We start from the raw sequence: 22,140 nt of genomic DNA on the forward strand, positions 1-22,140 counted from the left end.
CATACAGCCCATGCAGTCTTTTTCCCATGGCCAACAAAGCTTGACACAGTGTCACAACCTGTCACACTATACCACTTAACTTACACCACAACTAGCACATTAAATACAGAAAAGGGCAATGGATGGGTTTCCCAAAGGAAAAAAGCACGTTCTTAGCCTACGCACATGCTTTGTGCCCATTGTGATGCATGTGCACGTGCGTAGGCTAAGAACGTGCTTTTTTTCTTTGGGAAACCCATAAGAGGAGTGTGTTTAGCTGGCACTGAACCCCATGCTGAGTTTCACAGCAGTGGTGTCACCAGTGTGCCCTGGTTGTGCTTCAACATCCACTCTATTACTTTTTTTTCATTGGGTAACATTTCAATTACAATAAAAGAAGGGGAACCGGAGGGTGTGTTCTAACTATCGTGGGATCACACTCCTCAGCCTTCCCGGTAAGGTCTATTCAGGTGTACTGGAGAGGAGGCTACGCCGGATAGTCGAACCTCGGATTCAGGAGGAACAGTGTGGTTTTCGTCCTGGTCGTGGAACTGTGGACCAGCTCTATACTCTCGGCAGGGTCCTTGAGGGTGCATGGGAGTTTGCCCAACCAGTCTACATGTGCTTTGTGGACTTGGAGAAGGCATTCGACCGTGTCCCTCGGGAAGTCCTGTGGGGAGTGCTCCGAGAGTATGGGGTATTGGACTGTCTGATTGTGGCAGTCCGCTCCCTGTATGATCAGTGTCAGAGCTTGGTCAGCATTGCCGGCAGTAAGTCGGACACGTTTCCAGTGAGGGTTGGACTCCGCCAAGGCTGCCCTTTGTCACCGATTCTGTTCATAACTTTTATGGACAGAATTTCTAGGCGCAGTCAAGGCGTTGAGGGGATCTGGTTTGGTGGCTGCAGGATTAGGTCTCTGCTTTTTGCAGATGATGTGGTCCTGATGGCTTCATCTGGCCAGGATCTTCAGCTCTCACTGGATCGGTTCGCAGCTGAGTGTGAAGCGACTGGGATGAGAATCAGCACCTCCAAGTCCGAGTCCATGGTTCTCGCCCGGAAAAGGGTGGAGTGCCATCTCCGGGTTGGGGAGGAGATCTTGCCCCAAGTGAAGGAGTTCAAGTACCTCGGAGTCTTGTTCACGAGTGAGGGAAGAGTGGATCGTGAGATCGACAGGCGGATCGGTGCGGCGTCTTCAGTAATGCGGACGCTGTATCGATCCGTTGTGGTGAAGAAGGAGCTGAGCCGGAAGGCAAAGCTCTCAATTTACCGGTCGATCTACGTTCCCATCCTCACCTATGGTCATGAGCTTTGGGTTATGACCGAAAGGACAAGATCACGGGTACAAGCGGCCGAAATGAGTTTCCTCCGCCGGGTGACGGGGCTCTCCCTTAAAGATAGGGTGAGAAGCTCTGCCATCCGGGGGGAGCTCAAAGTAAAGCCGCTGCTCCTCCACATCGAGAGGAGCCAGATGAGGTGGTTCGGGCATCTGGTCAGGATGCCACCCGAACGCCTCCCTAGGGAGGTGTTTAGGGCACGTCCGACCGGTAGGAGGCCGCGGGGAAGACCCAGGACACGTTGGGAAGACTATGTCTCCCGGCTGGCCTGGGAACACCTCGGGGTCCCACAGGAAGAGCTGGACGAAGTGGCTGGGGAGAGGGAAGTCTGGGCTTCCCTGCTTAGGCTGCTTCCCCCGCGACCCGACCTCGGATAAGCGGAAGAAGATGGATGGATGGATGGATAGATGATAGTGTACTTGAAATTATAGATTTAATTTCAGAAATATGGCTGCCATCTTGTTGTAGGCGACCAGTGGTCACCAAGTGTGACTATTGTGGTCACCATTTCTGAGTTAGAAGGAAGCTTCTGGCCAATTGTAAAGTTCCAATTTTGAATTCTGCACAAAGATAAGGAAATAAAAAATAATACTGGTTTGACACCGAGATCACCCATATCAGACAGTCATAAAAGTGATGACTGCAATCTTGAATATTTAATGACACATTTAGATTATCCAAAAGACATTTACCAAGTACTATGTATGGTAAATAAGTCTGAAACATCATATTATATCCATCATTCGGCGTGGCGAAGTTGATAGAGTGGCCGTGCCAGCAATCGGAGGGTTGCTGGTTACTGGGGTTCAATCCCCACCTTCTACCATCCTAGTCACGTCCGTTGTGTCCTTCAGCCCTTGCTCCTGATGGCTGCTGGTTAGCGCCTTGCATGGCAGCTCCCGCCATCAGTGTGTGAATGTGTGTGTGAATGGGTGAATGTGGAAATACTGTCAAAGCGCTTTGAGTACCTTGAAGGTAGAAAAGCGCTATACAAGTATAACCCATCCATCCATTTTCTACCACTTATTCCCTTTGGGGTCGCGGGGGGCGTATCGTTTATCATTCATAAGCGAACAGTTGTTACTGACAGCCATTTTGAAAGATGGCTGCCATGGGCGCCATTTTGAAAATTCATGGTGGCTCCATATCCAAATCTTTTGAGAATGCCTTTGGCTATAAGTGTACCAAATTTCATGCTTTTATCACAAAATGCACGATCGTTCTGGTTGCCAGCTGCACTATGTGGGCTCTGAACCGAGGATGTTGTTGTGGCTTGTGCAGCCCTTTGAGACACTTGTGATTTAGGGCTATATAAATAAACATTGATTGATTGATTGATTGTTTTTTCGTTGAGCTTGCAAGCTAAGTCTTTGTCAATTAGCACCACACGGCGAGTCAATGTACTGCGTGATAAGCTATGTGTTCTAATTTGCTCTTGCTCTCAGGGCACAAAACACCTGCTGTCTGCACCATGTACTCTTTTAGAAACTCTCCTTCAGAAAAAAAGCTTACTAGTCTTGGCTAATTTGAATTCCGGTAGATAACTAGCCTATTTGCTTGATTCTTGGATAAAGATGTTTTGCTGAGCCTGCAAATTAGTTTATGTTGTATTCCTTCAAAACCGTGACGTTTTTGTGGCACATGAAACACACAGCCTTTGACCGGACTTCAGTGAAAAAGTATTTAGTTGTCCATTCCTTGTTGAACACCCGGCATTCGCTCTCAACTTTCCTTTTCTTTAGCCCACTCATTGTTGCAAATTGGTTCTGCTGTGTTAGAGCAGTAGCAGTAGAAAAAGTGTACTTGGGCTGTGCAATCAATTAAGCGCACTGCTGTCCTATTGCGCCACTTTGTGGAATTACTTGGCATTACAGGACAATTAATGTGGTCCTGAGACACTTCACCCTTGCTCCTGATGGGTTGTGGTTAGGGCCTTGCTTGGCAGCTCCCACCATCAGTGTGTGAATTCTCCAAGGCAGATGTGTGTGAATGTGTGTGTGAATGGGTGAATGTGGAAATAGTGTCAAAGCGCTTTGAGTACCTTGAAGGTAGAAAAGCGCTATACAAGTATGTGGCAGTCCTACTGCCGTGCGGGTTCTCAGGACCATTCCAGCGAAGACATTGTCGTGAGATGGTTTAGACTTCTTTATTTTTTCGGGAACAGAGTCTTTGGCGTGCTTTCCAGCAGCTGCCTTTTCTTACGTGAGCACACGAAAAGTTTCCTTCCGTCCGCCGTCTGCTTTTCAGCTGCACATCGCCGTCGTTCGCCGTCTACTTTTCAGCAGCACATCGCCGTTGTTCGCATGGTAGCAGAGGATGGTTTCCTCCCGTCCGCCGTCTGCTTTTCAGCAGCACGTCGCCGTCGTTCGCCGTCTACTTTTCAGCAGCACGTCGCCGTCGTTCGCCGTCTACTTTTCAGCAGCACGTCGCCGTCGTTCGCGTGGTAGCAGAGGATGGTTTCCTCCCGTCCGCCGTCTGCTTTTCAGCAGCACGTCGCCGTCGTTCGCCGTCTACTTTTCAGCAGCACGTCGCCGTCGTTCGCCGTCTACTCTTTAGCAGCACGTTGCCGTCGTTCGCGTGGTAGCATAGGATGGTTTCCTCCCGTCCGCCGTCTGCTTTTCAGCAGTACGTCGCCTTTGGCGTGCTTTTCAGCAGCTGCCTTTTCTCCGTCTCCTCCCGATGTTCACGTCTCTCGCCCTCTTATACGGTCCGAGAGGGTGATTGCGCTCTCCACAGCTGCGCGTTCCACGCACCTTATGCTGATTGCGGCGTCGCTTCCAGCGCGCCCCGCCTTGCCGCTCGCTCGTCCACGCCTCTTCGCCACCATCTTGAAGCGGGCGCCGTCGGTCCGCCGGCCCCGCCTCCCCACAAAGTATAACCCATTTAACATTTATTTACCATAATTATAACACAATTTTGTCAATTCTGTTTTATTTTTTGGCGGGCCGGATCAGAAAGACCAATGGGCTGGATGTGGCCCGCGGGCCGTAGTTTGCTTATCCCTGCTATATAAAGTACTTTATATCAAACGTAACAAGGTGTTTGCACCCACTCACACACACACACACACACACACACACACACACACACACACACACACATTGTTACGAGCCCTGTAGTGCACTCTGTTACAAATTACAAATCTCCTTAACTTTACCAGCCCCGTCACTACAATGATTAGGAATAAAAAATGAAATCCAATTGTTGTTGGTTAATCTTCTTGCCAAGCATCTGATGAAAGAGGGATGGGAAGGAGGTTTACAGTGTCGACAACACAGTGGATACTCCCTGAATGTTTCAAACCACACACCACTTGTCTATTGCTTTTCTTTAGACTTACATTGAGCTAGAAAAGCTATGAAAATGTTGTGATAAGGTTAAAAAAAAAAACACTTAAAAAGCTCACAACATAACAATTAGCACAGGTACTGTGCTAATTGTTATGTTGTAAGCTTTTTAAGTGTTTTTTTTTATCGATGTTCGTGCTTGTTCAGTCAGCACAAAAATCGATAAGCCCACCCACAGTGAATGTGCTGCCTGGCACAAAATGGCTGCATTGCAGGCACACAATGGGTGGTGTACACTGAAAAAAGGTTTGTACCACAAAACATATTTCTATTCGGTCTGTGGTTCGTAAATCGAAAAAGTTTGCAAAGTGAAGGATTCGTAACTCGAGGTTCCAATCCAATCCACTTTATTTATATAGCACATTTAAACAACAAACTGCTGCACAACATTAAAAACAATATTAAAAACAATATTAAAAACAATAATCAAATATTGTCCTTAGCTCCACCAAAGACTGAATAAAAACAAAAAATAAATAAATATAGAACCAATATAAAAACAATATAAAAATACATATGATTAAAAACGATTTTAAAGGGAAAAACCAATTAAAACAGTAAATAAAAATACAATTTTAAAAAAACCCAGAGGACAACAGAGGACCACACAACTCACGTAGTGTTAAAAGCCAAAGAATAAAAGTGGGTCTTAATACAAGACTTAAAACACTCCACTAGAACAAAACACTCCACTAGAACAAACAGCAATATAATGTAGGTGAAATCTAAAAAAGTGAAAGGGATTATTTGAATGATAAGGGCTCTAAATGTACTAAATTTAAAGAAAAAATATTGTTAATTCAAATCACCAATTTGAATTTGTGGAAAATAACATTTTGCTTTAGTCAATATAGGTAGATGAACTTTTCATATAGCTAATGTGACCTTTTGTGTGTTCACTCATGTCGTCATCAACTGATAAAGATGTTGTGAAATGGCTTTTATTTCTTCCATATCTCGTATCAATTTATCCATTTAGTATGATTGTGTGCAAAAATGAGTGATACTTCTCATTCATTCTATGTTGTTCCCCCCATTTGCTTTGGATGTCGATTCGTGTATTGCTTTTTCTATCTGGTTGTTGTAAAAGAAGGTGCAATAACTCCCCGGTGCCCTCCAGTACAATACAGTTTTATTCTCACAAGCGGAATCCGTTGTGATCCACCTTCTATCCTGCCAACAAGAATGTCCTTTTCTAAAATGTCGTTTTTTGCATTTAATTTTAAACCCCTTTATAGAAATACATTTAATTTAAAATGTGCTCTTTTGTGAGCTGTTCTAGTCCTGTGACAGCAGATGGCCTTTTGTTTGACCAGTGTCCATTCTCACCAAACTCCTATCAGATGTCCCCAGTTTTTTAAGACATTCGGAGCAAGATGACATTCGCACATCTCGCTGAAGCAGTTTTTTGGCTGCATTAAGTAAAATGTCAGTGTTTTAATGACGGCCTTCTTGGTCAAAGTAGAGTAAGCTGACACAGGCTGCATTGTGTTTAAAAATGTAACTTAAACTGTAAGTAGATGGCATGCATATAAGTAGTGCATGGTTAGTTTTCAGCACACAACTTTAAACTGTTCTGTAAAACTTCAACATCAATCATCAAGTTATATAAGCAAGTTAAGGACTGCATAAAACTACTATATTCCGAGCGAAAACTACCTTTCTTCGATTTCCTATGTAATTTCATTCTGCAGCTCTGTAAGTTATTGGAGCCATTGAAGCATTCAAATGTTTGGTTATGGCATTTGTGGGTGTGGATCAATTGATCCATTTTCAAATTTTAAATTGATATTGACCCATTTCATCTGGATTCTGGAGGTCAAGTCAATTCCCAAGATATTATACTTCAGGCTCTCTGTGTAATCACACTCCTGTCATTTACTTAGTCAATGACGGAAAAGGCACATTCACAGAGAACAATTGTAAAACATGAAGTCATGTCTTAAAACACTTCCTGAACCTGACTGTCTCGCAGAAGTTAAAATGCTGTCAACAATAGCTCGGCATTTCATAATGTTTTTGACATTACACCTTTTTTTAATGTTGCCAGCTGGAATCTCAGGGCATTCAATCAATTGCAACTGGACTGTTTGGTTTGTCTTAGAAGACGTTTCGCCTCTCATCCAAGTAGGCTTGATCCGTTCATGCTCATAGACTTAGATTAGTCTTACACTTAGATTGGTCAGATATAGTCTTGCCAAACATTTTTACTCCAATACCAGGAGGGTGTACCTGGGTAAGGAGGGTTTCACCCTAACGTAATAAGAAAAACAACTGTTGAGATTCAAACAAGCAATCCTACTGTCAATGCCAATGACAGTCGTTGAAGTGCAATTTCCCCTTGTTAGAATTGAGGTATTGTTTGGCAGAACGATCACTGTGGATCGACCGCTAATCGCCCAAAATAGTTGGAGGTGATTATTATTAGCTTAGGGGCGCGGCTCCACACTCTGTATGGGGATACATAATTAGCCTGGGGATTAATTATACATACAGTGTCAGTCAGAAGGGATCAGCGTTTGCGATTGGCATTAAAACGCATTAATCGGCAATGGCGATCATATATCGATCATATATATAATCGTCAGATACCAGTTGGATGCTGATCGATCGGCACGTCCCCACTCACAACCCCCCTTAGCCTCCAGCTCTTGTTAACCAAGCTGTTTCCAATTTATGAAATATTTAAACAGCTGTTAGGTATTAGTTCAAGTCCTCGCTACATAAACCTTTGATCAGATCAAGACCACAACAAAAGAAATAAGGCTAGGGATGCAGGATTAATCCACATCGAATTGACATTGTTTTAATTAGTGCAACAATTAAACGCAAGAGGCTGAGGTTATTTTTTCTCCACCGTCACCAGCATTTGAGTGACAGACATGTTTGCCAATCAGAATTATTTAGCCTCGCGTTTGTTCGTCTCTCGCTTCGAACAGGGAGAAAGATGTCTCACTCTGTGCATCACTCTGAGCACCTGAGCGCGATTATTTCTTTAATGAATGAATTAATTGAACACAGTGAGCCTTCTCTTCAGTCATTTGACAATCTTTGTCTTGGTTGGTGGAGAGCAGGGCACCACATTTACACACACAGGGATAACATACAGACACTGACAGCCTCCCTATTCGCAACTCGCCATTAAGAAGGGCCGAAAAGTAACAAAAAATCAAGAGGAAAAAAATATGATTAAAAAGCCAAATGTCCAATTGTGGGAATATTTCGGCTTCAAATTGGATGGGCAATATACGCCCATCAACACGGACAAACGAGCGAGAATGATTTTGCAGTGGCAACAACAAAAACGACAACATCTGACCTCGTTTTTCCAACTGAGGAAAAAATGCACTTTAAAATGTTTTTTTTTTATTCAAGTTAAATTTTTGCTTACAAAAATGAGTCCATTGTTTATTTATTTGGGATAACAGTCATTTACCTTTCAATTACAGTACTATGGTGAACAATTCTACAGTAACGAGAAATAAAAGTTTATTACTTTTAAATGGTTACTTGCATTTATATTATATATTATTATTACATTACATTATAGTCCCTGTATAGTTTTTATCGGTTATTTCTTCAGTTTAAAAGAACATGATGTGGATTAAAGCCCAAGTATGTCTGTATAAAGCCACATTTTTTTAAAGTAAATTGTTGCATATTGTTTTAATGTGTGGCACCTTGGAGACAAGAATATGTTGATTGACAGCCAAAAGTAACATGTCGTCTTCCTTCACTCGTTATTTTCCCAGTGTTATGCATCGCTACGTATAAAATATAAAAATTGCAAATCAAATCGCCATTGCAATTTTGAAGAGAAAAATCACAACTAGATTGTTTCTCAAAATTGTGCAGCCTCGCTACTTAGGTTAGAGTCCATGTCAGATTTTTGTCACTGCATCTCATTTTATTAATGCTGTGGCACAACATCACAGTCATCTGCCAGCTCTATTCTCCAAGATCAAATATTTCACACTCTATTCTCAGGCCCACTGCGCACCGCATTGATAGATGCATCAGTTCTTTTTGTTGTATCCTGTCATCATAGTGTTTTGTTTATTCCTCTGAATGTGTAATTATCAACAAAGATGTGTTCACAACACAGAGACTGAAAAATAACCTTGTGCAAGCACATTGCAGTGTTGCTGTGATCTGCTCTTCTGAGCCCAACTGATCATGCAAAGCTTGATGATCTCATGTTCAAATGTGTTAGTCCTGTACTTTGATCAGCAGCACAAGATGCCCTGTTAAATCATGTACAAGAACATCAAGGTTTTTGTGTGAGCATAGAAGATGGTTCACTGCCACATCCAAGTAGAGGTGCTAATATTATGGGGAAAGAGTCTACATTTTGAGATATACATGTATGATACACGGGGATATATGCTACTCATTTTGACTCTGTAAATAGTTGGACAAGACAAATGTTTTCGATTGAAAGTACTAAACCAATTTCCATCAAATGTTGTAGAGGGGGAACACATGGACCAAGAAAGAGTCGATTAAGTTATAGTGGGGATATACCGATAGCGAAAGGGGCTGATACACATGGTTATTAAAGTTTGAGTCTCTATGACAGTGGTCGGCGACCCAAAATGTTGAAAGAGCCATATTGGACCAAAAATACAAAAAATAAATAAATAATTAAAAGCCTCATGTAAGTGTTATAATGAAGGCAACACATGATGTAAGTGTCTATATTAGCTATAATAGCCTATTATCAACATGACTATGTGTCACAGACTGCTGCAAATCTTTGCTGACAGAAATGTTTACGTACATTTTATATTTATTCTACACGTTAGTAAAACAGAGGCTTCTAAGAGGGTGAGATAACTCCTAGAAATGACTGGCTTAGAATGGCCAAAAGTATAGATGTGTGTGTCCAAGTTAAAGGAAATGGCAGGCTGTCTTCTTATAATGGATTTATTGCAGTCTTAGGCAAGCTGTGTAACGTTTGCTGTAGTCTATAACCGCATACAAACAACTTATCAGAAATTCAACCAATATTACATACAAATAATATGCCATGGGACATCCATCCATCCATCTATTTTCTACCGCTTGTCACTTTTGGGGTTGCGGGGGGTGCATCCAGATATAATTTAAATACACAGAGGACATAGGTAAAGGGAATTAAATGAGCTCAGATATACCTACAAATAAGGCATAGTGATGCAATATGTACCTACAGCTAGCCTATATAGCATGTCAGCATCGATTAGCTTGCAGTCTTGCACTGACCAAATATGCCTGATTAGCGCTCCAACATAGCTCACCTTTGTGCATTCACACACAGTATAAGAAGTTTGGTGGACAAAATGAGACAAAGAAGGAGTGGCATACAAAGTTGTACTTGTAAGCAAACTACAGTGAGTTCAAAGACCGCCAAATTTAGTAGGACAAAATGAGGCTCGCCAAATACTTTCATCAGTGAAGATGTTTAACATAAACAGTGGGATTTCCAACAATTAGGGGAGGTTTTTTTTGTCAGTTTTTGTCCTCCTACAAAAGCCATATTAAAACAATGGAAATGAATACAAAAATAATTTATCAACTCAATATTAAAAATATTGTTGCAAATTCTGCACAAAATAAACAAAAAACAAGTCATAGCTATTTTTGAAAATGAATAAACAGATACAGCTGAGCTTTTTTCTATGTATTGAGAATCACACAGACCGAACTGTCGTCTGGCATGATGATATCATCGCTGCTAATTTTTTTTATCTAATTTGATAATGAGGTAAATAACTTAACAGTGTGTTGTATAGATAAATAGTATCAAGTTCTCAATAGTAACGTTTTTTTGTCACCCAGTAGGTCATCACAGCACATAATTGAGAAGCACTGTACAAGGCCATTCGTACTGTGATGGACTTCGGCGTGATTGGCTTGCACTCAGCATTCTTACTTTGACCCATTTGCTTGTGTAATCACTTCCAGCATCCTGACTTGTGGATGATTTCTATTAGGGAAGGTGAAGGCTGTCATGAATTACTAGTCAGAGAAGCAATAAACTCACAATAATTAAATCACTTTATTATGCCAGTGTTATTTTGACAGCAGTTTTAATTTAGTTTTAGTCATGTCTTTTGACGAAAACCCCTTTTAGTTTTAGTCATTTTAATTGTTTTAGTATTAGACAACTAAATTCCACAACATTTTAGTCTGCTAAAATTACAGTAAATTTAGTCGACTTTCGTCCATTTCTTTCTCCCAGGTGTACACATAATACGATGTGTTAAATGCACAGTTTTGTTTTGGCAGTAAGAAATACAACTTCCTTATCTCACAAAGAAAAGCATCTGATTGGCTCTCCTTCGTAACTCACTCCAGGCACCACTCTCGTGCGTTCTAACTCGATATATTCCAATCTTGTCCCACTATGACCAGGCAATATGGCCTACAAATAAAACCTCTGACAAAAAATTTGATTAATGATTATTTTCCTAATTTTTCCCTACTTTTTTTAAAGAAACCTGTCAAGACTTGGACTTTGGCGTGGTTTGTTTTCCCATGGTGCAAAAGAATTGGACCGGACATGGCGTGAAGTAAAATACATGATTTAATAATAGACTGTAAAAAGTATAAACAAAAGGCGCACACAAGGCGGGGAACAAACTTGGCTAGTAAAACAAAACTAGCACAAAGGCAAAACTTTGGGAAAAAAAAGGAACAAACAAAAGGCGCTCACAGCGGAGGTACAAAACAGTGGCTTGAATAAACAAAAAAACTTACGTGGCAAGAAAAGAGCAGCATGAACTATGACCTGGAAGGAGTAAGCAGCGTGTCAAGAGTGCAGAGCATGAATGTGATGTCGCCAGGCCGACCAACAGAAAATGACAGGTTTAAATAGTCATGTGGTGATTGAAAACAGGTGCGTGAGTTCAAATGAATCAGGTGCGTGAGTCGCGAGGACAGGTGAACTGATTGGTAGTCATGGAAACAAAACAGGGAGTGAAAAAACAAAAACTGACAGAGTGCAAAAACCAAACAGAACATAGCCAAACTAAACATGATCACCAAGGCATCACAAAACCAATGAATACAAATGACTGAGATATGTTTTTTCTTTTATTTGATCAAAAACTAGTAGTTTGAAATGACAGTGCATACACTGACTACGTCATACTCTTAGCAAAATGATAATATGAATAACGTTATTCTTTTTAGACTAGATATGGATTGTACTTTTTTATAGAATCATTTTCAAAAGCTAAATTAGTAGCTTCCTCTGGGAAGCAATACTGCTGTCTTGAAATACTTATGATAACAAACATGTAGCGTTGCACGTTGCATGCAAATAAAAAAAAAATCTCCAATATCCATTTGGCATCCATTTCACCGGTCATCCATGGGGGGATCCCCACATCTGCGGTCCCTTCCATGGTTTGTCGTTGTTCCCATTAGGTTGAGTTGTTCTTGTCCTGATGTGGGATCTGAGCCGAGGATGTCGTTGTGGCTTGTGCAGCCCTTTGAGATGTTTGTTATTAAGGGCTATGTAAGTAAACGGCGTGGCGCAGTGGGAGAATAGCCGTGCGCGACCCGAGGGTCTCTGGTTCAATCCCCACCTAGTACCAACCTTGTACTTGCTCAGGACACTCGTTGTGTCCTGAGCAAGACACTTCACCCTTGCTCCTGATGGGTGCTGGTTAGCGCCTTGCATGGCTGCTCCCTCCATCAGTGTGTGAATGTGTGTGTGAATGGGTAAATGTGGAAGTAGTGTCAAAGCGCTTTGAGTACCTTGAAGGTAGAAAAGCGCTATACAAGTACAACCCATTTATCATTTATTTATTTAAACTTTGATTGATTGATTGAACATTGAGATTAATAAAGTGCAAACTTAAAACTTCTGTCTTGAATAAAAAAACGTTTTAAAATTAAAATGTAGTATGATACAATGTATGGAAATACATAACTAAAGTTAAACATTGAGAGGACTATAGTTTCAGTAAGTGGATAAATGCAGGTTTTGCTTTAGTGATCATTTTCAACTGTTTTTCTTTGTCATCATACATGGTATCATCACACATACCCTGGTGTAAATGATTCCACCACAGTAAGCTGCTTTTTAGCGGGTATTTGTTTGTTGTTGCAGTCTTGTTTGCCTCGTAAAGAGTTGCATTTCTGGAAGCTTCAGTTTCAGATCCAGGAATAAGTTTGTGTTCCTTTTTTTAAACACACTTTGCAGCATGCAGTAATGTTTTACATGTCTGTTGCCACAAAACAAAACTACTGACAACATTTTTCATTCGAACAAACGTCTCACTCGTGTTAGCATTAGCCATGTTTTTCTAAGTATTCCGCTAAGGAGATGGAAGGTAGGGCGGAAGCTACGGAAGCTTCTGGGGGCAAAAAGTTTGCCTGAGTAAGAGGAGATTTTTTTTTTAATCGTCTGCAAGCAACAAAAAAATAGAATTTATCCATAAAATCGATATATCACCCAGGCCTATGTACCAAACATCTACAAGACTAAATTACATATGAATGGATTTAGTTTTTGTCAACATTTCTGTCCCGTTTTTATTTTTTTATTGATCATATTAGCAAATGTGTATTTGCTTTGATTAGTTATTGTCTCATTTTAGTCAGGGGGAAATTAGTTATTGATGATAACTAAGACGAAAACTATTGGTCAAAACAATTAACACTGTATTACGCACACAAATGTAGTCGTAAGTATGGATACTAGGATAGGATAGGTCTTTATTGTCATTGCACAAGTACAACGAAACTTTGTTTTCAGCACAAACCCGTTCAAGATTAGACAAACAAACAGTGTACAGGGTTACAGAACAGGAACACTGATGGGTCGCCACAAGGCACCCCGTAAAATATGGGGAAAAAGGTAAAACGCTGGGGAAGGATGACTAAAAAAACACAATCTAGACTGGGCTCCTAAGGGGGCCCAGTCTGAAGTGGGAAAAAAACTCCATAGCAAAGCACATATACATATTACAACATACATCTCGAAGATATCTAGCAACAGAGGGAAGGGAGTGCGGGGTCATGGTGGTGGGCCGCAGCTCTCAGGCGCTGATCATCCATTCATCACCCCTATGGGATTTGCGTCGAGGGCGTTGGATTGGGGGGGTGGGGTATGTATGTGTGTGGCGTATATATTTGTGGATGCATGTTTGCGAACCGATCCAGCGAGAGTGTGAAGCGACTGAGATGAGAATCAGCACCTCCAAGTCCGAGTCCATGGTTCTCGCCCGGAAAAGGGTGGAGTGCCATCTCCGGGTTGCGGAGGAGACCCTGCCCCAAGTGGAGGGGTTCAAGTACCTCGGAGTCTTGTTCACGAGTGAGGGAAGAGTGGATCGTGAGATTGACAGGCGGATCGGTGCGGCGTCTTCAGTAATGCGGACGCTGTATCGATCCGTTGTGGTGAAGAAGGAGCTGAGCCGGAAGGCAAAGCTCTCAATTTACCGGTCGATCTACATTCCCATCCTCACCTATGGTCATGAGCTTTGGGTTATGACCGAAAGGACAAGATCACGGGTACAAGCGGCCGAAATGAGTTTCCTCCACTGGGTGGCAGGGCTCTCCCTTAGAGATAGGGTGAGAAGCTCTGTCATCCGGGGGGAGCTCAAAGTAAAGCCGCTGCTCCTCCACATCGAGAAGAGCCAGATTAGGTGGTTCGGGCATCTGGTCAGGATGCCACCCGATCGCCTCCCTAGGGAGGTGTTTAGGGCACGTCCGACCGGTAGGAGGCCACGGGGAAGACCCAGGACACGTTGGGAAGACTATGTCTCCCGGCTGGCCTGGGAACGCCTCGGGATCCCCCGGGAAGAGCTGGACGAAGTGGCTGGGGAGAGGGAAGTCTGGGCTTCCCTGCTTAGGCTGCTGCCCCCGCGACCCGACCTCGGATAAGCGGAAGAAGATGGACGGATGTTTGTGTGTAAGCCTGCAGTGTGTCTCTGTTCCACGGCCTTGATGCCGTGCAGCCGATAGTCAGTCCAAAGTCAACAACAACAGGTGTGTGTCCATGAGAGACAAGAAGGGAGTTTGTTGTGTCTTCGCTGCACTGTCCTTTGGGAGAGTCTCGAAGCCAGGGAAACAATCCAAGCCGTGCAGTGGGTTGATTATTTTAAGTTATTGCTACTGAGAAATGTGTAGGTTACTTTGCCAAATAACTGATACGGGCAAGGATCATTTTATGGCTGCTACTTTGCACACATGCATCTGCAAAGTAATGCAGCTTAAAATGCTTCTGCAAAGTTATAGGGTGTGCACACTGGACACTCATGCAACCATCACGCCCTAATGTTTTTATGGTTTATTTTTGAAATAATAGATACCGACTGTGCCTAATTTATCCAAATACAATTGTCCGTTAGTGCCCCACTGCGCATTTGACAATGAATAATATAAACATAGATTATAGAAGGCAGAAGTGAGCTCATAGTTAAAGGTTCAGGCTGATTCATTGACTCTGACGATAAAATTGTAATGAGCTTTAAAATGTGAGAACCCTGCTGACGCTGCAGAGGAGTCATTTATCATGCATCTGCTGTCAGAGTCCAATCCTCACACACGTGTGAGAATTCAGTCAATATGAGTCAGCACCAAGAAGATGATCTTTGTGACTTGCCAATAATTCATTCATCAAACAGCAAAAGATCGAACATGCCAATAGCAACATACTTTGACTGTAAACATGTGAGGCTTTATGTTCTTTTCTCTCATGCAGCAGCAGGAAGAATGGCACTTTCACTTCTGTCTAAACATTTTTATGTTACTTTTATGCAACCTGACTGTTTAAGCTGTGACTGTACATACAAGTATTTTTCAGGCGCGCTCTCTTTCGCACCTACATATACGGACAATTTAAAGTCTTTGAGATGAGACCACTGCACTGCCCTTTTTTGCCCTATAATGTAGTTTACCTTAGTTTTTGTTAGTAATCTGTTCCAAAATGTCAGACGAAGACTGCATCGTATGAAAACCAAAGAAAATGTTCCCATAAGAAATAACATAAATCCAATTAATCCGTTCCAGACACCAAAAAATAATAACATTTTATTAAGGCTGTATTCAACTTAGTCAATTTTTTGGTTTTTTTATGAGCACAGCTGATGGGACTGTATTGTGGTTGTGTCAGTAACTTCACATGGATGTAGAAATAGCCGCGACAGGAAAGAGGGGAAAGAATAACTAAGAACTAAGGATGTCCGATAATGGCTTTTTGCCGATATCCGATATTCCGATATTGACCAAACCCTTAATTACCGATACCGATATCAACCGATAGCAATATCAACCGATATATACAGTCGTGGAATTAACACATTATTATGCCTACTTTGGACAACCAGGTATGGTGAAGATAAGGTCCTTTTTAAAAAAAAAAAAAAAAAAAAATAAGATAAATGAATTTAAAAAAAATTCTTGAATAAAAAAGAAAGTAAAACAATATAAAAACAGTTACATAGAAACTAGTAATTAATGAAAATGAGTAAAATTAACTGTTAAAGGTTAGTACTATTAGTGGACCAGCAGCACGCACAATCATGTGTGCTTACGGACTGTATCCCTTGCAGACTGTATTGATATATATTGATATATAATGTAGGAACCATAATATTAATAACAGAAAGAAACAACCCTTTTGTGTGAATGAGTGTGAATGAGTGTAAATGGGGGAGGAAGTTGTTTTGGGTTGGTGTATTAATTGTAAGTGTATCTTGTGTTTTTTATGTTGATTTAATAAAAAAAAAAAAATTAAAAAAAACCCGATACCGATAATAAAAAAAAAACGATACCGATAATTTCCGATATTACATTTTAAAGCATTTATCGGCCGATATTATCGGACATCTCTACTAAGAACCCAATGGTAATGTAACCCTCACAAAGTTAATAAAAGTTGCGTACATAATAATTAAGCATAACATTACGTTAATGTATTAGAAAAACAACAATGAAATCCTTTACTTTGTCGGCGAGACTAGGGGAGTTAAGAGGAAGTTACGTGTTTGACTACCGTCCGTTACAAAACGAACTTAAAGTTAGCTCACTGTTTGTTATGTGTTTCATTTAAACCGTTCCCCATGCAACCTGTGTTAACTCGGAACATGTACTTTACACTTTGTTAGTAACACTTCTCTCAGCACAAGACTTCAAATGTTCTCCCACCAGCCACACATTTCCTTCATATTTGATGAAGATATAATATTATAACATGCTACAGTATGTTAATGTTTATAGTTTTGATGTTCGTGTACGCATCTCACTGAAGTTTCTATACGATGTTGGAACTGCTGTTGTCGTGTCAAAGTTGGCATTAAAGTTAAACAAGAGCGCTAGAATCTGTTGGTAAGCTACAACAACATCTGCCACAGTTCGTGCAGGTTCAACTGTACTTAATTTGTTAGGGGTTATTGGATTGATAGTCTAATCAGATTCCCCAAAATCGAATCATCGAATTAAGTCTTTGAGCATGAACTGATAAAGCCTACTTGGATGAGAGGCGAAACGTCTTCTAAGACAAACCAAACAGTCCAATTACGATCGATTTAATGCCCTGAGGATGCAATTACCTGAATGAATGAGAACATCCATTGACACGTCGAATTGTCAACTAATCTCGGATAGCCCTACATTTCCTAGGATATTTTTAGTTTTACATGTAGAAAACAATGCAAAACACAAATAAATGCTGAAAAAATACATTAATATTTAACGTCTCTTGTATCTTTATTGAAAACTCTTGTTTTGCAAAGACAGCGATTGGTGGAGAGGGGTAGGGGAGAGTCACATAGACTCCACCTTTGAACTTTGCTACAACTTATTTCTGGAATTGAATGTGTTTCTTACCTTCTTTATCAAAGTGCTGAGACTGGCAACTTTCTTAGACTTCATGGTGTCTAATTCTATCAGCTGTACTCAATTAAAGAATAGCACTAAGTCACCTTTCTGAGTCACTAATGTATGAATCATACGAAAAGGGGGGTATATGAAAAGCGAGGTACCTCTGTATACATAAGGGGTATACTTTTTTTCACTTTAGGCTTTGTCTTGTATATTTACACCGCTGTGTGTTAATCACATGGATGGTTTTGCCTTAATTTTTACGAGGGATGCCCTTCCTTATCCAACCCCGGCCAGGAATTGAACCCAGGCACATTGAGTTGAGTTGAGTTTGAGTTTATTTCGAACATCCATGCATACAACATGATACATCACAATTTCCAGTTTCTCTTTTCAACATGTTCGAAAAAGAGTAGGAAGAAGCAGAGCTTATTTAATCCTACCCCTTTTCTTTTACGTAACAGTTTCTAAAACTTTTGTTCACTTCCTGTTCTCAATTTATTCACAATATACTCCATAAGTAATCACAATAAAAATAAATAAATAAATAATACTCGGTGAAGTAAGTTACATTTCATATGGTGAGATGAGTAAGATTATTTTGAAAATGAACGAATGGATGGATGAAATAAATTCAGAATGTTTATCATGGTTCTTCTTCTTTGTACTTTGTAAACATTTTAAGTTTGAAGTTTGGATCATATTAGTACATTGTTTGATTGCTTTGCTTAATCCATTCCATAATTTAATTCCACATACAGATATACTGAAGGCCTTAAGTGTTGTACGTGCATACAAATGTTTTAAATTACATTTTTCTCTACAAAACAAAAAATACATTGCTCTGAAAGGTGTGTACCTTTACAACAACTTAAGGGATAATACTAAATACATAAATAGCTTTACAAACCATTTAGAAAATATATGAAGAGGTGAAGTGAACAATGTCATGTTTAAGTAATCTTTCAGATAATAAGCATCATATCTGGAGTCATAAATGGGCATGTGAAATTAAACTATACACTTTTATCCCTTTCCCCCACAGCCTGCCTATCATGACGGTGAATAGGCAGCAGTTGCCCACATATCTAATTAAAATCAAACCTGCTTCTCCTCGTCTTTGGCGGCATTCGCTTTGACAGTTCTACTTGTTGAAGCTAATAGGCGCTTTCTGAAGAAGACAGCACATCGCTCCTGGAGCTCTACTTTTACTTTGACATAGATACAGTATAGCAGTGTTTTTCAACCACTGTGCCGCGGCACACTAGTGTGCCGTGAGATACAGTCTGGTGTGCCGTGGGAGATTATCTAATTTCACCGATTTGGGGTAAAAAATACTTTTTGCAAACCAGTAATTATAGTCTGTAAATGATGTGTTGTTGAGTGTTGGTGCTGTCTAGAGCTCGGCAGAGTAACCGTGTAATACTCTTCCATATCAGTAGGTGGCAGCAGGTAGCTAATTGCTTTGTAGATGTCGGAAACAGCGGTAGGCAGTGTGCAGGTAATAGGCTTAAACCAAAAATAAACAAAAGGTCAGTGCCCCTAAGAAAAGGCATTGAAGCTTAGGGAAGGCTATGCAGAACGAAACTAAAACTGAACTGGCTACAAAGTAAACAAAAACAGAATGCTGGACGACAGCAAAGACTTACTGTGGAGCAAAGATGGCGTCCACAATGTACATCCGAACATGAAATGACAATCGACAATGTCCCCACGAAGAAGGATAAAAACAAAGTAGATGCGGGAAATATCGCTCAAAGAAAGACTTGAAACTGCTCCAGGAAAATACCAAAAAAAGAGAAAAAGCCACCAAAATTGGAGCGCAAGACAAAAACTAAAACACTACACACAGGAAAACAGCAAAAAACTCCAAATAAGTCACGGCGTGATGTGACAGGTGGTGACAGTACACCTACTTTGAGACAAGAGCTATATTGATGCATGCTTGGTTATGGTTTAAATTCATATCCAACAATTGCGATGACTTTTTACTGTCAACTGAGTTTCGTTGTTTGATCATTTCTGCTGGTGGTGTGCCTCCGGATTTTGTCAACACAAAAAATGTGCCTTCGCTCAAAAAAGGTTGAAAATCACTGCAGTATAGGATAGAAGCAATATTCTGTAGGTGAAACTGCACCGACTGCACAACCTGTAACATAATATTCCAATGTTGGCTACAGTCAGGTAGCCTGTGAGAAAACAGTTAATAAAATAAAACTCAGTACAGCAGTATCTGGGTTTTTGTACCCCCCACTTTCGAGAAAAATGTGCCCAATTTGTGTACTTTGCCCAAAGAATCTCATATGTTAGTGACTCAATCTCTTAGTTTTTTAATAAAATAAGTATGACTGCAAAGTAAGCTACATTGGAGCAAAATACAGTTGAGTGTAGGGCTGGGCGATATGGTCTTTTATTAATATCTCAATATTTTCAGGCCATGTCACGATACACAATATTTATCTCGATATTTTGCCTTAGCCTTTAATGAACACTTGATGCATATAATCACAGCAGTATGATGATTCTATGTGTCTACATTAAAACATTCTTGTTCATACTGCATTAATATATGCTTATTTTAAACTTTCATGCAGAGAGGGAAATCACAACTAAGTCAATTTACCAAAACTGTATTAATTAAACAGTTATTAAGCAGTGGCACAAACATTCATGTCATTTCCAAAACAGAAAGTGCAAGATTGTCAGAGATATTTTAAAACAAGCTATTAGTGCTCTTTTGTGAATGATGTCACTAAGATGACATATGAAACCAACACTAAATTAAAGTGCACCTTTTGTACAGAACGCCACTACAATAGTTTAAAACAGGGGTCACCAACGCGGTGCCCGCGGGCACCAGGTAGCCCGTAAGGACCAGATGAGTAGCCCGTTGGCCTGTTCTAAAAATAGCTCAAATAGCAGCACTTACCAGTGAGCTGCCTCTATTTTTTAAATTGTATTTATTTACTAGCAAGCTGGTCTCGCTTTGCTCGACATTTTTAATTCTAAGAGAGACAAAACTCAAATAGAATTTGAAAATCCAAGAAAATATTTTAAAGACTTGGTCTTCACTAACTGACAAAGAAACAGATAACATATTTGGTGTCCAGTTCAAAGTGTGACATGATTTATTTAAAAATTTGAGAGTTGACTTTTGTATTTTACATGAGTTACTATTTGTACAAACATGGTGCAAAGTAATTCATGATTTGTTAAAAAATGTTAGTGGCTAGCTAGTTAAAATTGGATATTGTGATTTCACAAGACTGTCTTAGAAGTGATCATTTGAAAATGTTCAATTTGAAAAATGTGCACTTAGAGAAAATATAAAAAATAAAGTGTTGCATATTGATATTTATCTGTTTCTATATATATTTATTGTGAGAAATTATTAAGATGATCAGTGTTTCCACAAAGATAAATATCATTAATTATTAATAACAGCATAGAGTTAAAGGTAAATTGAGCAAATTGGCTATTTCTGGCTATTTATTTAAGTGTGTATCAAACTGGTAGCCCCTGCGATGAGGTGGCGACTTGTTCAGGGTGTACCCCGCCTTCCGCCCGATTGTAGCTGAGATAGGCTCCAGCGACCCCAAAGGGAATACGCGGTAGAAAATGGATGGATGGAAACTGGCAGCCCTTTGCATTAATCAGTACCCAAGAAGTAGCTCTTGGTTTCAAAAAGGTTGGTGACCCTTGGTTTAAAACAAATAAAATGCACTTTTGTGCATGATGTCACTAAGATGACATATCAAAACAACACTAAATTAAAGTGCACTGTTTGTACAGAACACCACTACAATAGTTTAAAACAAATAAAGTGCACTTTTGTGCATGATGTCACACAAGATATTTCAATAACTGTAAAATAAAAATGAGCTGCATAGTAGGAAATCAAATTGTGTATGTCCTTCGCTATAGCTAAAGCGCTACATAAATACAATCCCCTTCACATAGCTAGAGCATTAAAAAAAATCTGTATTTGACTTTCTAATTATGATTTCCAACACGCTCCCATTGTATACATTATTAGCTGACTTTTGCTAATGTGTATTTATGATTTAGAATGCATTCTTGTCTTACGTAGGGTTTGTGGATGATGGACAGAATAAAAAAAATGCAGTTCCCATTTTTACTTGAAGATGCTTATTTACCACCTGCTCAGTGGCCTTGTGGTTAGAGTGTCCGCCCTGAGACTGGAAGGTCGTGAGTTCAAACCCCGGCCGGGTCATACCAAAGACTATAAAAATGGGACCCGTTGCCTGCCTGTTTGGCACTCAGCATCAAGGGTTGGAATTGGGGGTTAAATCACCAAAATGATTCCCGAGCGTGGCCACCGCTGCTGCTCACTGCTTCTCTCATCTCCCAAGGGGGTGAACATGGGGATGGGTCAAATGCAGAGGATAATTTCACCACACCTAGTGTGTGTGTGACTATCATTAACTTATGAACCAAAAAAATCCCAGAATTCTCTTAAAATAAATTTGTAGTCAATAGCTTTTCCCAGCAGTATTTGTGTTGAGTTTGGATGTGTTACAAAAGCCAACGCCTCGGGGTACATTTAGGTGGCAACCACCAGGTTTGTGTTGAATTATAAGGACAAACAGCACCAGCGTCCCTCAGTAATAATACCATGTACAATACGTCAGTTCCATATAGCA

At 40.4% G+C, this 22,140-nt stretch overlaps 1 protein-coding gene across 5 annotated transcripts in view; it reads left to right on the plus strand.

Annotated features, from left to right (window-relative positions):
• The window catches only part of slc15a4 (solute carrier family 15 member 4), a 97,438-nt gene that overhangs the window by 61,429 nt on the left and 13,869 nt on the right, over positions 1–22,140 (plus strand). The gene's annotated exons all lie outside the window — the stretch shown is intronic.

The sequence above is a fragment of the Nerophis lumbriciformis genome, linkage group LG12 (assembly GCF_033978685.3).
Source record: "Nerophis lumbriciformis linkage group LG12, RoL_Nlum_v2.1, whole genome shotgun sequence".
NCBI lineage: Eukaryota > Metazoa > Chordata > Actinopteri > Syngnathiformes > Syngnathidae > Nerophis > Nerophis lumbriciformis.